Source organism: Xyrauchen texanus, chromosome 37 (genome assembly GCF_025860055.1).
Source record: "Xyrauchen texanus isolate HMW12.3.18 chromosome 37, RBS_HiC_50CHRs, whole genome shotgun sequence".
In the NCBI taxonomy this organism is placed as follows: domain Eukaryota; kingdom Metazoa; phylum Chordata; class Actinopteri; order Cypriniformes; family Catostomidae; genus Xyrauchen; species Xyrauchen texanus.
This window is the reverse complement of record NC_068312.1, coordinates 10932802-10946821: the sequence shown is the minus strand read 5'-3', so window position 1 is coordinate 10946821 and position 14020 is coordinate 10932802.

The following is a 14020-nucleotide window of genomic DNA, read 5'->3' as shown; positions in this document are numbered from 1 at the left end:
GTGCTGCATTATTTTAACCCTATTACTGGATTCTCTTAGGATCACTCAGTTTCCATGTGCCACATACAGTCACATACAAAAACAAAAATCACATACAGTATTTCTATATATATTTATAGGGAGATTTATTTTTCAAAGCATTTGTGTCAACCCAGTTACATTAGAAATGATACATTACAGGGTTGAATGTCATTGCAGGAATGGCTGAAGGCTAAACAATTTTACACAGTTGTTTTGCTCATTGTGCTTTCATGTATTGAGACAGACGGCATCTCTCTTTTGATGTGGGGTTACTGAGGGCTGAGTGTGATCCAGGTGAGTGTGTTTACACTCTCTGCAGGGGTCACTGTGTGCCAGTGGGGTGTGTGTTGTTGAGCAGGTCTGAGGTATTTTGGGACTCAGTAGGATACGTTTTTGGATGACAAGATTTTATTTAAGGGAGCTCAGAGCATCAGAGCCTCATTGAAACTCCTTATAGAAACTCTGATAGAGGGGCTGTAAACCACCAGAAAAAAACTTACTATTTCTTTGCATGTTGTCATTTAAATATTTCAATTAATTATTTCAATGTATTTTATTTCATATTTAAAAACTATGCTTAGCTAGGAATTACAGCTTTAGCTTCTTATAATAAAAAAAAATTATTTTGTAAATACTAATGTCAAGTTAAAAAAAAATGTAATTGATGAGGTTAAGCTATATCTTACAGTGATTTAAATGAAAGATGTCATTTCAGATAATGATAACTTGCATTGCAAATGCAAGAAAAAGCAACAATAATAAGCAGGCCCTTTCTGAGAATGTGGGGGCCCTAAGCGAAATCCAACATGCAGGCCCGCCCACAAACGACAAAACAATATATTCTTCAAACTTTTTGTATGAAAACATTTAAATATATTAACTTTAAATTGGAATATTAACTGCACAAAACCGTATGTACACAAAATGTCTATTGCGAAAATAGTATTATCTACACCTTAGTTATAGCTCGCAGAAAGATCTGAAAAATGTACCTTTGCAAAACAGGACACAACTACAAAACATTAGATAACTAATTGTTGCATTTGAATGCATGACAACGAATAAACACCATCTAGCCAGGTAGCTGGCTTACATTCATTTCTCATCAGTGGTCTGACTGCATTTCTCCTTTTCTTCCTTTTTTCCACTCCTGACTTTTAGGTGTTCTTCGTGATAATGAAAAACCCTGTGAGCACATGTGTTACTCTCACATCTAGCTACAACTCTCTCCTTGCAGTTAAATTCTCCCTTCCCACTCGGGCCACAAGGGGGCCCCACATAACAGTCTAATTGAGCCATTACAGCTGCCTAATTCTTACTTGCTGCTTTTAGAATATATATATATATATATATATATATATATATATATATATATATATATATATATATATGTTTGTGTATAAACAACCTTGCTTCGTGGTGTCCTAAGCAGCCGCTTATACCGCGAATAGCTAGAAATGGCCCTGGTTGTAAGAAAAGGAGAATGAACAAGACCAACAATGAACACACCACAACTGTGCGCTACGTCTTATCCAGAGTACAAATTATAATACATAGTACAATACAATATTCGTGCCAGCGTATGTGGGCGTGGGAGGGAGTGTTTACGCTATATGTGGGTGTATGCACGCAAACTGTGGGTGTATTGTATGTTAATAAAGTGGCACAATGCAAAATTTGCTATTTTCCTGAGATATAGATAATTGCGCTTAGACGTTTCAGAAACACGTCTAATCTCAGTGCAAAGTCTAATCTCAGTTCCAGTATTTGCAGTTTGTGGATTCCACCAGCAGATGATATTAAAGAGCTATCAATCACTTTTAATACTGGCCATGATTTGTGTGTCAGTAGGTCAATTTGATTAATAATAATAATTCATATTACATTAAATGTATTTTGTATAGTGCCATTCCAAAGCTCAAGGAAGCTGTACAGAACATCAAAACAAAATATTAAACAGAGCAACATATAACAAGTATACATTAAAAAACAATGAACAATAATAGAGATGCAAAGCCTATTTCAATCAGAGGTGAGACACGGGTGAGCAGGATGAAAGCCAATAGCCCCAGAGAGGCTGATAGAAAACATAATACATCAAGGTCCAGAGCCATGCAGGTGACAATGCAGTAGCAGAGCAGGTGATGCATTGCATACAGCCCCTTTAGTCAACCAAGTTCATATAAATAGGCTGTCTTCATACAATCATTCAGACAATGTTGTCCAGAAAATGGAATATATACTGTAAGAGTATGCAGACCTCCAAATTAAATTGCATGTGATTAAATTGCATTACTCAGCAAATATCTTTGGACTGCAACATTATGGTTTTCACAGAAACTTGGCTCAATAGGTTGGCTCCATTCCAACCAGTGCGATTGAGCTTGAGGGGCACAATATCTACAGATCTGACAGAACGGCTGTGGACTCCGATAAAAGCAAAGGTGGGAGTGTTTGCATGTATGTAAACATAACTTGGTGTGCGCCGATGCTGTTATTACCCGATCCCACTGTTCTGCTGATATTGAGTACCTCTTTATCAAGTGCAGACCCTTTTACCTGCCCTGTGACTTTAAATCTACCATAATCGCTGCAGTATATATACTCCCGGATGCTAATGCTAAGCTAGCCATGAAGGAACTCTCTTCTGTTGTTAGTAAACTGCAAACAATGCATCCGGACGGCACTTTTATCATTGCTGGGGATTTCAATCATGCTGATTTGAGGACAGCACTCCCCAAATTTGATCAAAACGTTTCTTCCTCTACAAGAGGAGACAACACTCTTGATCATGTTCATACAAACATCTCTGATGCCTACAAAGCCACCCCCCTCCCCCATGTTGGAAAATCTGATCACCCTGTTCCTACTCCTCAAATTCACCCCAATCATCAAATGTTTGAAACTCACAGTGAGGACTGTAAAAGTGTGGTGGAAAGAAGCAGACTCTTCATTACAGCATGAGTTCCAGAACACAGACTGGAATGCGTTTGCTTCTCAGGCCAACCTGGACTTACACACAAACATTAATACCTACACAAATTCTGTTCTGCAACACATCAACAGGTGTATCGACAAGGTAACCACCAATAAAACAATTCACACATACCCCAATCAGAAACCTTGTGTGAATAATTAAGTCCAACTCCTGCTGAAGGCACGTGATGCTGCTTTCAGATCTGGCGACCTGGAAGCCTACAATATATCAAGGGCCAATCTGAAGAGGGGAAATAAACCAGTCATATACAACTGAAAACTGCAGATTGAGGACAAATTTAAGAACAACGACCCCAACGTATGTGGACAGGCATCCATGCCCTCACAGATTACAAACCAGCTACCCCCTCCCCAACCAGTAATGCCACCCTCCCAGACAAACTGAACACATATTATGCTCATTTTGATCGTGTAAACATAGAACCACCCATAAACGTTGAGCTCCCACCTGATGATCTGCTGCTCATATTTTCCACCAGTGACACATGCTCCACCTTGAGCGAATGCACATAAAAGGTGCTGGCCCTAATGGCATCCATGGCTGAGTGCACAGGGCCTGTGCAGAACAGCTGGCTGACCCAACAAGTCAATTGAGAATGCTATCGCCTCAGCTCTTCACTCCGCCCTGACTCACTTGGACAAAAACAACACATATGTCAGGATGCTATTCATTGATTTCAGTTCTGCCTTCAATAATGTGATCCCATCCAAGCTGATCTCTAAGCTTACTGATCATGGCATCAGCCCCTCCCTCTCCAACTGGGCCTTGGACTTTCTCACTAACAGACATCGACCACTCCTCCACCATCACTTTGAACACTGATGCACCACAGAGCTGTGTGCTGAGTCCAATCCTCTACTCCCTCTTCACCCACGACTGCATACCTGATCATGACTCCAACTCCATAATCATGTATGCAGATGACACCATGGTGGTAGACTTGATCAGCAGCAACAATGAGATGGCCTACAGGGAAGAGGTACAGCACCTGGCAGTGGTTGTTGTAGGACTGTTGTAGGAGCCATTGGCATACATTTAAGCACCATTAATATACAGATGTAAATTTTACATTTGCAGTACATTATTTTCGGTTTTCAGGCCTCTGCCGGCCTCAGTGGGCAGTCAGAGGCCCCAGGACACTGGCCTCATTGGCCCTGGCCATAATCCATACTTGGTGCTTACATTAGGCAATAAAGACACCAATAGATCCAAACATCAAATATCCTGTGACATTAATGAGGTATATCTCCAGTGATAAGTGATGCCGTTATCAGTCATTAAAAGTTCTGAGAAACCTCATTGATCAGCTTAATGGCATAATAACCCCATTAACATTTCTCATTGTTGATTCATGCTTTCACAGCTTATCAATCTCGCCCGGTGTCCACTGTGTCCAGCCTTGCAGCTCACCAGCTCCTTTTGTGTGCAGTTACATGTCTGTGTTGTGGCTTCCAGTTACAAAGTGTGTGTTGGGGATTGGAAAGAGGGGATTACTCTGTCTTGGAATGCACAGTTCTGAAGAGCCCCACTCCAATCCCCATCAGGTCACTGACTGGCAAGGGAAATAGGGCATTCGTCCATGGACGTTGAACTGTGGGTGACACCAGGGCAGGAGAAATGCTCTGGAGGTGTGCAGGGGGGCTGCAGATGCACGCTTGTTTTATTGCCTGAACAAAGCAGGGAGAAGAACACAAATGGCACTGAGGTGAAGAGGTCGGGAACATAATTCTGAAATGTACAGATAAATTAGTGTGTGCAAGCACAGACAGAGCCGCTTCAAACACCTGATGTTTCCTTTACAAACAGATCGGACTGCTCCACCCCCACCAGAGCTGGCACCTACCGCCAGCTTTCTCTATTTAACACACATTACTGAATATTATGTGCACAAACACATGCACACATGTAACTCCAAAACACACAAATATAAGCATACACCTCGAAATATATGCATTCACAGTCAAATAAATTGCTTATTCTACAAATTCAAGGAAGAGAACAGACCTCTGTTACATCACTTGGCCAAGGCAACATGAGGACATTCACACCTTGTTAAGTTTTACTACATGTACATTTGTTCGGCCCAGTTCTCTATTGCCCCCTTTGATGTAAACTGCGGCTTTTATAGCCACAGGCAAATGAACAGAAGATCAGTACTGCTGACTGAACTGCAACAAGACAAAGTTGTATGTATGTATGTATTATATTCCCTGAGGTCCACTGATAATGTCAGTAAAGTTTTTTGCACCATAACAGTCATAGTTTAATAATAAAGGATCCTTTTCCACCCTGTTTCTGGCCCTCTGTCTGGAATGCTCTGTTTTGGCCTCAGCGTTTCATTTAAACGTATATGCAACTTTCACTGTTCTGATTGGCTAACATCGTGCAGCCCCTCAAATTCAGCCAAATTTGCAGATTTTCTCAAATGGGGGCATGTCTATTTATGAAGCATGGTAAGAATAAATCAAATGAGTTACTGCACATGTTATATTGAATGCATTTTTGTGCTTTTGATGAAGAATAAAGCTTGTCAGAAAATAATACTTAATTAGCTTGTTTATGAGGTAACAGGCTCATGCAACAAAATAGCATTGCGCACCATATGTGGCCAAAACAAGAAAGATGAAAATAAGACACACATAATGTACTATAACAATTCAAGGATGGGCAAGGATGATGCGGGAACCGGCTGAACAGTAAACATACATTTTTAATGTCAAACTTACCTTAAAACAAACATAAACATACACAGACACACATGCAACATGGCCGGGTGCGTCTCTCTCTCTCTCTCTCTCTCTCTCTCTCTCTCTCTCTCTCTCTCTCGATCGAACTGGTGCCCCCGGCTCCCTTTTATCTCGCTCTCCTGCTGATCAGCTGATTCAGCACCATGGTGCATGGCCCGGCCATCCCCTCCTCCTTATCACACTCCCCCCCCTGCCCGATTCAGGCAAGGGTGCCACTGGTCTGACAAACCCCTCCCCCCACCCACTCCACCCCGGCGGGTGGCAGCGGCAAGGACTCCACAACAGCACATCCCTTCTCCCTCCTGGGTTTGGCACCAACTGTAACAGTTCAAGAACGGGCAAGGAGGAGGTGGGAGTTGGTTGAACAGTAAACAAATGTCAAACTTAACTTACAAACATAAACAAACACAGACACACATGCAACTTGGCCACGTGCATCTCTCTCTCTCTCAAACTGGTACCTCCGGCTCCCCTTTATCTGGATCTCCCGCTGATCAGCTGATTCAGCGCCGGCCATCCGCGGTCACAACTTTGGGTGCGGGTTTGTTGAAGCGGGTTACGGCCAGGGCGCCAAACAAGCTAGAACCGCAACTGGTGATAGCACAAAACTTCATCATTATTTCACAGCATTCATAATGTTTAAGCCAAAAAGTGTCAAATTAATTAGTCAAAAAACAGATTTAAACTTACATCAGCAGTTTCTTGTCTTCCCCAGTGGATACGACAGAACACACGTTATCTGGCACACTCTTCGCTTGTGATTTTGATTCAGATTCATGATTTGTGAAACAAATCATTCAGGCTACATTTTGAATCGTTTTGATAGGTTCAAATGAAATAAATGTAAAAGATTCGAAGACTCAAATTATTCTTTCACAAATCAGACATCACTGTTGCCGATCTGCATGCAGTTAACACGTACAGATGTGTTCTTTTTTGCAGTGTACAGTCGCAAGAGTAACGAAAGGGTCTGAAGAAATGTATCGGAGTAAAAATATAAATTTTCTCTTCAAAATGTAGTGAAGTAAGAAAGAAGAAGTCCAAAGAAATATTTATACTCAAGTACAAATATTACAAAACTGTACTCAAGTACAGTAACGAAGTTGCACACCTGCTCCATAAATATCAAACAGTCATGACATAAAGTATTCATGAATGAAACGATTCTGCAGTCAAGTCCAAGTGTGTTTAACAGCCCCATTCTTCAACAGTTCCTTTGCAAAGCTAGAATGGTATTATGACTGGTTCACAAGCAGTCCACGATGATATTCGCAAAAACAGTCCATAGCAGAGTAAAACATGACGCACACACATTGGTCTATTTTAAGACTGCTACGTGTTAAGTACAGTGCTATGCAACATGTCATATGTACAAGGGGATGGCCATGAAGTTTTGGTATTTTCATGCAAACATTCGCTATGTCTTAATCTCAGACTTTTTCGCTTGATGTCACTAGTCTCTGAACTGTAAAGTTGCTTGTGGGCATTCCTACTGCTGTCACTCTAACATTATTGGTGGAAACCATGTCTGGCCATATGGCTTGATAATCTGATCACAGATGAGGCATTTTCCAGTAAAACAAGGGATCCGTTTTCTTGTCCTTAAAAATCCACATTCTGCAGGGGAGGGTGCTTTATATGAACTGCAGCAGTGCTCAATGCATCATATCATTAATAAAATAAACAAGCTATCAATGTTCAAATCAAACATCATTTTATTACATTAATTTATGTGGTAACAGACAAATCATACAAAACAGTGTAATTGCACACAGAAATTTCAACTCTCCCTTGCCGGCACTCGACAATATTTCAGAGGAAACAGGTGACATGAGCTCCACTGACACCATCTTCACTCCTATTGGTTGCCACTCCCAGAATTTGCTCTTCATTAACTTTTCTCAACTTTGTTGTGTCGCTCGCCACACCCACATCTAGTCAACAGAGGTTGCTGTTGCTCTTGTCCCCAGCTCTCATTGTAAATGAATGTCGCTGCAAGTCGCTGCATGTGTGTACGGAGATTTAGGCATTAGTGGGTTGGCGAATAGCACGTACAAAGCGTGAAAAGGTTTGGCCAAGTGTAATTGTATATGCCATTCCCTGTCAAGCAATGTCAATATAAATGAAGGCAGCACATTCATAAGAATTTAGTAGTGTAAATTGGCTGTCTGCAATGCATTAGAAGAATAAAAATATGGACCATTTGTGTCTTATGTTCTTTTGTACATTAACTAGATCCTTGTTGAATGTCAGGCACATTTAAATGATGATAACACTCTATATATTTGTAAGGAAAATGTGGTGCTTCTCAGCACTAATTGGATGTAGGCTGTGTTAAAATATGAAGAATGTAAGTATATTTAATCGTATTGATCTACTGACACCAGGAGCGTGTCCAGAAGTGTGGCACGGGGTGGCAGCTTCCACCCTAAAAATAAGCTTTGCCACCCTTTTTTTTTGGTCTAAGCACTTGAGGCACCCATAAATTCACCTCCCCCTTCACATTTGACAACTTAACAGTTTTAAGACATGTTTCACCTTTGCAGTTTAAATAAACCATAATTTTGACATACTTTAATAGTGCATCTTGAGCATTCCATGTTACAAATCTGTCTTGCTTTGATTCCTCCATCCTCCTCGTTTCCTTACCTTGCAAATGAGGATGCACAATTTCAGAAATGAGAAGCACCCTGTTTGTGTTCTTGTGGTGCTATTAGCCCATTAGCGATGTCACAATGTCATTATCCTGAAACTTCAAAATGATCAGAAATGGCATGAATGGCTCAGGTAATTGGTTAAAAAAAAAATACCTGAGTACTGAGCACTTAAATGAGCAACCTCATTGGCTGCATGCACCAGCCAAGCAACTGCCATTGATATGAATGGGAACGCTTACAGATAGCTCTCTTCTGGTAGGAGACCTTGTAGATTCTAAACAATGATTTGAAAGTAAGCTCATTTAAAATTTTGCCAAATGCTGAAATGCTACATTTTGACCAAAGAAACAACCCTTTAAAGTTTATTGAATGAATTTTAGTTCTCATTTTACAGCAAGAATATGCAACTTCAGGCATGTATTTACTAAAAATGTACTAGAATATTCAGTAAGGTAATTTCTTTGTTCATCATCATAAAAATTGTGTTGCTAGCAAGTTCAGAGACCATATATTGCTAAAATATCATACTTTGTTGTTTTTTCACACTTGGGTTTTGGAGAGGATTCTGCTGAGGAGCTGATGTCAGTTGTGGCTTGCTTGGATTGCTTCACTTTTTTGTTTTGGAAATTCTTTCCTTTTACCTGTACACGAAAGGCTTTCCTAAATTGCATGAAGGAATGCAAAGTCAAGTGATTAAAGGAGCAGAGAGCAGGTGATATTTCAGTGCAAGGGGTACTTAGCATGTGAAGCCTGGCTGGAGGAAAAAGAGAGAGAGAGAGAGAGAGAGAGAGCGAGAGAGTGAATTTGCTTCTGTGTCTATAGGCGAAGCTAAAAGATCATGTTCTATGCATAAACACACAGACTGACATCTTTCTGCATTTGGGTTTGCATGAATGGGTATTTATTTAGTATGACTAAGTATGAAGAAGCCAGCTTAGGTTTCTGCACAAACATTTGGAATAAGGAGAGAAAGCCTGGCGTGTACAATAACATAATAATAATAATAAAATAATATTCATATAATGCTTGCAGTACAGCACTATTGTTATTCCTCAAATACTCTGGTGATGTAAAAAGCACAGCATGTCTGATTGTCTTTCACTTCTTTGGATGTACGAAACCCTAAACATACCAATACTGAGACAAAAACAGATTTCTTTAACTTACTTGTTTGCAAATCTGAGATGTGATGTCAAAAGGCACAGTGTGGCCAATAATATTCTTTCATCTATTTACATATTGAATTGTGATTGGTCTTGGCTAATTATTGGAAAAATCAAGTTGCATTATTACTTGAAATGTCAAGTTTTGGGCTCATAACTCAAACTTTATCTTGAAAAACTACATACTAAAATTGTTTAAGTGTTAATAGCGGGGGCCTGGGCAGCTCAGCAAGTATTGATGCTGACTACCACCCCTGGAGTGGCGAGTTCGAATCCAGGGAATGCTGAGTGACTCCTGACAGGTCTCCTAAGCAACCAAATTGGCCCGGTTGCCAACGAGGGTAGAGTCACATGGGGTAACCTCCTTGTGGTCGCTAAAACGTGTGGTTCTCGCTCTCGGTGAGTTCTGCACAAATGGTGCAGAGAATAAATGGGCCTCCACACGTGCTATGTCTCTGTGGTGACAAGCTCAACAATTCACGTCATAAATCTAAAACGCCATTGATGGTCTCAGACGCAGAGGCAAATGAGATTTGTCCTCCACCACTCAGATTGAGGTGAGTCACTACGCTACCACAAGGACTTAGAGCGCATTGGGAATTGGGCATTCCAAATTGGGAAGAAAATGGGAGAAGAAAAAAACAAAAAAGGCTTAATAGCTTAAACGACTGTGAACAAAATTGATGCAATGAGTAATACCTACAATGCCTTTCACTTGAATTATTTAATTATGTTTTTTTGGTCAGAGGGAAAATATGGGTGCATTTGTAAATGCATAAATATGTTCACATTTAGTAGGAAAGTGCATATTATGATGACTCTTGTGCTTAAGCGCTGCTGTCGCTTCAGATCTTCATTGTAAATGCTAGAAATGTTATGCCCCTTCCAGAAAGGAAAAATATGATTGTCAGCAAATATCTAGTCTCGGCTGAAAAAAGTTCTGATTGGTTTTTCAGCTATTTCGGACTGTCAGTCATGCTTGTGTATGCCCCGGACTACACTTCTGCCCCCGCTGGCAGACACTTCTAATTACACTATAAAGTGGGCATAAGGGCCGTTTCACCATTGATAGCCATTCAAAAGTAGTTGTTTTTTGGAGAGCTTTGGGCTCTGTCAGCTTCCTTTGACATCCCGGGTCAGAATAGTCGCTAGTATAGTGCTTGGGTCTGTGTATGTTCATGTGGTGCCATCAGCCAAACTGCATATCAGGACTTAATTTTCCTATTGCTTCAGAGTGATAAGTCACATGGCATTAATGGCTCAGGTGACTGGCTAAAAATCATGATGGCAGCACACAGGTCGCGTATGTCTGATGTGCCAAACAACCAACTACCGCTGAGATGAATTGTTATGCTAACAGGTAGCTCTCTCCAGGTATTGTAGACTTTGTATTTAAACATTTCTATTTGCCTTTCCTTTACACAGTGCCAACTGACAACATGACTTGTCAAGACAACAGCGGCTCTAGTATTTTAATTTAAACCTAAGCTTATCTAATACTTTAACTCTATTAATTTGCCACTTTGCAAGCACTGTTATTTCCTTCAGGAAACATTTTTGAAGCTATGGTTTTTCTGTATTGTGACATGAGCAAGAGAGTTTAGGGTTAGGAAGCATGGACTATTCAGAGCAAGAGAAGGAGGAAAGGGCATACTTGAAACACAGCCACACCACCTTCCTGTGTGAAAGACCTCTCTTGTACTGTCAGGGGTCTGAAAGTGGGATTAAGCCTATTGAGCATACCTGCTTTGTGGCACCTGAATGTGAAAGAAAGGCAGCCATTGTGAAGCCCTGACTCTATCACTTAGCTCTCTCCCATGCCTTGGCCTCCCAATAAACATCCGCCTTCAGTCTCCACCTCCTACCAACAGTTAACCAACGTATTTAAACTTCCGCCTGATGAACTAATTGTTCCTAACTGTGCTTTTGTAAAGAAATTACATGCTTGTTCCCATTTCCCATTCAGAACAGATTCTGTGGCTCAGCGTGTGTCAGATTTGGGAGGGCATGCCTCGTTCTGTTTGGTTAAGATTGAGATAAACCAAACCCCTGTAATGATGCCCCTCAGCCAAGGACTCATTTCTGTCCTCCTTCCAGAGGCTAGGTCAATTTGTGTATTGGAAAATGGCCAAAGGATAGAAGGGTGTGCAGAAAGAATGGCACCAACCTATATCTGGCACTATTTGCATCATGGTTTTGATTTAAGTTGTGTATTTGAATTGTAAGGCAAATAATTTGGATTAAAATCTTATTAACATTGGAAATAAAAACTCTAACAGATAGATGTTGGTTCAGGTAGGATCTTGGTTCAGGTAAAATCGTATTCTGAGGGTTTACAGAAAAAGCATGAACATTTTAAATAACTTCTTTAACAGACAATGCAAATTCAACAAAGACTTTGAAACAACAACACGGTTTATTTAAACCGTAATGATATGCTGTATAGAACGAATATGAGAGATATCTAGCTGGAATGTAGTGTACGATGAGAGGCCACAGACTTGACAGTGTTAGTCTCAGAGTATTTGAAACAGAGTGTGACAGAACACAAAAAAAAGAAAAAGAAAAAGCTATACAGGACTTGAGACAAAAAAATGTGAGAGGCTGATATTTTCCTGGAATGTTCTTGTCATAGAGGACTGACACGTAACCATTGACCATTTAGAGATGTGTACATGCATGTTTTTGTAGTTCATGCTGTCTACCTCTCCACCTGTGTTTATGTTATCTGGCTACACACTCGGGCAACTTTATGGGCTTATGGTCTTAATATAAAAAAAAAAAGAAAATTATAAAAAAATGATATATTTATAGATATATATATATACACTCACCTAAAGGATTATTAGGAACACCATACTAATACTGTGTTTGAACCCCTTTCGCCTTCAGAACTGACTTAATTCTACGTGGCATTGATTCAACAAGGTGCTGAAAGCAGTCTTTAGAAATGTTGCCCCATATTGATAGGATAGCATCTTGCAGTTGATGGAGATTTGTGGGATGCACATCCAGGGCACGAAGCTCCCGTTCCACCACATCCCAAAGATGCTCTATTGGGTTGAGATCTGGTGACTTTGGGGGCCATTTTAGTACAGTGAACTCATTGTCATGTTCAAGAAACCAATTTGAAATGATTCGAGCTTTGTGACATGGTGCATTATCCTGCTGGAAGTAGCCATCAGAGGATGGGTACATGGTGGCCATAAAGGGATGGACATGGTCAGAAACAATGCTCAGGTAGGCCGTGGCATTTAAACGATGCCCAATTGGCACTAAGGGGCCTAAAGTGTGCCAAGAAAACATCCCCCACACCATTACACCACCACCACCAGCCTGCACAGTGGTAACAAGGCATGATGGATCCATGTTCTCATTCTGTTTACGCCAAATTCTGACTCTACCATCTGAATGTCTCAACGGAAATCGAGACTCATCAGACCAGGCAACATTTTTCCAGTCTTCAACTGTCCAATTTTGGTGAGCTCTTGCAAATTGTAGCCTCTTTTTCCTATTTGTAGTGGAGATGAGTGGTACCCGGTGGGGTCTTCTGCTGTTGTAGCCCATCCGCCTCAAGGTTGTGCGTGTTGTGGCTTCACAAATGCTTTGCTGCATACCTCGGTTGTAATGAGTGGTTATTTCAGGCAAAGTTGCTCTTCTATCAGCTTGAATCAGTCGGCCCATTCTCCTCTGACCTCTAGCATCAACAAGGCATTTTCACCCACAGGACTGCCGCATACTGGATGCCACGCTCAAAATTGCTTAAATCACCTTTCTTTCCCATTCTGACATTCAGTTTGGAGTTCAGGAGATTGTCTTGACCAGGACCACACCCCTAAATGCATTGAAGCAACTGCCATGTGATTGGTTGATTAGATAATTGCATTAATGAGAAATTGAACAGGTGTTCTTAATAATCCTTTAGGTGAGTGTATATATATATATATATATATATATATATATATATATATATATATATATATATATATATATCAAAATCTTGGTGACTATAAAATAATATATCACCCAAATATGAAAATTGGAAAATTCGGACATAATTTACCCAGTAAACCTGTATGAAAAATGAAATTAATTGTAAAAAAGAATGCGTTAAAAAATGTATGCACTTAAACTTGCCTCCTGACCAATATGTAAATACTGTAATAAAAGCACATACTGTATTTTCCTTCAATCAGAGCAATTAAAGTTAAAGGAATAGTTCACCCAAAAATTTTAGTTTCTTTCTTCATCAAAACAGAATTTATGATTTTTAGGATTTCATTTCAGGCATCCACCTTTAACAAATAAAGTTCTTCTTTTGAGAAACAAAACAATACTTATATAATTTTTAACTACAAATGTTCGCTTCCGTACATCTCTGTCGCGCGTGACCATGAGAGTGATGACGTAAGCTCATTGGTAAGGTCATGCGTG